A 2137-nucleotide genomic window follows, 5' to 3' on the forward strand; every position below is an offset into this window, starting at 1 on the left:
TGAGAGGGTGGGAAGTCTGGTGTTTAATGGGGACAGAGGCTCAGCTGTGCAAGGTGGAAAGCGGTGTAGAGATGGATGGTGTGATGGCTGCCCAATAACGTGAACGTACGTAATACCCCTGAGCTGTGCATAGAAACGGCTAGCATGGTAAATTCTGTGTGTGTTTTACCACGATAATAATAACGTATACAGGGGGTTCAAAGTCACATCCTTATACATTTGTCATACCCATAGAATGTACAATAGTAAGAGCAAAGCCTCACGGAAACTAGACTTTGGTGGTGAGGTGCCCATGAAGGTGTCCCGGTTGTAACAAATGTAGCACCCTCGTGCGGGACAGCCCCTGCTGGGGCAGCAGGTTTACGGGAATTCTCTATATCTTTCCAATTTTGCTGTGAACCTAAAACTGCTCTAAACAATAAAAGTATTTTTAAGTAATTAGAATAATAATAAGAATAAAAAAAAGGTACCGAGATGATTTGTAGCACTTATCCCACACTCAAGCAACCGTCTGCGGCTACTCCACACGCGGGTACCTGCATGCGCGCGCACGCACGTCAGACGCACGCACGCACGCAAGTCATACGCGCGCGCACATACATCATGCCCACGCACGCCATGCGCACGCACGCACACATGCCATGCTCACGCACACAGCCCTGCCCAGCCTTCTCCTTCAGCTATAGGCGAGGAGAGCGGGTCCTAGGCATTTGGGCTCGTTTGGGGTTCACTCTGGAGCTTTCACTGTTCAAAGGAATCTTTGTTCTCGCTGTGGAGCCATTTCTCATCTCATTTAGCTCTTACGTAAGACATGCTTTGGATCTGATATATGGGGAAAAAAACATTACCCATTTTACTCATTTTGAATAAACTAAAAATAACTATCCTCCCCATTTCCTGGAGCCAATGAAGACTGCTTGGAAAGAACAGAGGAAAGAAAGACACGAAATATGAAAAAGAGCCCAGGCTGGGCATACAGAAGCCTGGCTCTGTCCCTTGTCTGTTGTGCGACCCGGAAAAGTTCCTCAGGCACCCGTCCCACCAAATGAGAAAGTTCTGGAACCTCTGGCCTTTGAGATGCCTTCGGCTCTGACATCCTGCTTTTCTGTGAAAAGTAAGACGGGGAGTTGAGGCATCTTATTTTGCTAACCATCCGGGAGATGAATCATTTTTATTATTCAGAAACTTTTCTAAATTAATTTTGATGTGATCCTGTGTGGCAAGAAATAGCTAATGTCTTCTCTCCTCCCATTCCTGTTCTGGTGTCTAGAAATAGTCATTCAGACTCACGGTCTCCACTTCCTAAACTCCTGCCATCCTCCCTGCCTCCAGTTTCTGACTCCCCTGTCCTTGGTAACTGATTCCGTCAAGGTCACCATCACCTCATATGGTCAAATCAACAGGCATGTCCCAGTCCTTTTCCTCCCTTGACTTCTTCTCTTCTCTGGAACATTTCACCATAGGTGACCATCTCTCTTTCTTGCGATGAGGCTGAGAGGGAAAATGACTTTGCCCTCGCAGAGCCCTGAGTGCCAATGCCAGGATTCGTACCCATGATGTTAGAGCCAAAGCTTGGGCCTCAATGCTGCATGTCCCATGTCAGCATTTGTGGAGATTTGCCTTCTAACTGGGATCATTTTACCACCATGTTCTGGATTCTCTAGGTAATTCAGTTCTTCAGTCATTCATCAATTACTTGTCAAGAGCAGACTCTTTACCAGGCGCTAGATGATGCCATGAGGGTGTAGCAAGACCAGCACGACCCCTGCCCTCCCAGCATTTGTAATTCAGTGGAAGAGTTAGGAAGTAAACAGGTAAGTACAAGATACGTGTATAATTGCAAGCATGAGGAGTTCTGGGAATGAAAGTACCAGGTGCTGTGAGCGATGAGAACAACGGGGGGAGGGGGGCAGACAGGATGTGGGCTTGGAGAGAGTGACAGTGACAGGAAAAGGAGCTGGCAGAAAGGATGGAGAGGGTGGGAGCTCACTGGGCAGAAGAGACAGCACACCCCCACTGGGGCCTGGTGGGGGTGGCATCTTGAAGGAGGACCCGGAGGACTTGGTCTTGTCATTTCCAACAACCTCCTGCTTTTACTTAGATGCAGGTATGTGGAGTGGCTTGGGGAAGCCGACGA

At 48.2% G+C, this 2137-nt stretch overlaps 1 long non-coding RNA gene across 1 annotated transcript in view; it reads right to left on the reverse strand.

Moving 5' to 3' along the window:
- The window catches only part of LOC144224980 (uncharacterized), a 19026-nt gene extending 18504 nt beyond the window's left edge, over positions 1-522 (reverse strand). The window contains exon 1 of the long non-coding RNA XR_013333190.1: positions 471-522. This is a non-coding gene — a long non-coding RNA (uncharacterized LOC144224980). The remainder of the gene's footprint in view (positions 1-470) is intronic.
- Between the last annotated feature and the right edge of the window lie 1615 nt (positions 523-2137).

The sequence above is a fragment of the Crocuta crocuta genome, unplaced genomic scaffold (assembly GCF_008692635.1).
Source record: "Crocuta crocuta isolate KB4526 unplaced genomic scaffold, BGI_CrCroc_1.0 scaffold431, whole genome shotgun sequence".
Lineage (NCBI taxonomy): Eukaryota > Metazoa > Chordata > Mammalia > Carnivora > Hyaenidae > Crocuta > Crocuta crocuta.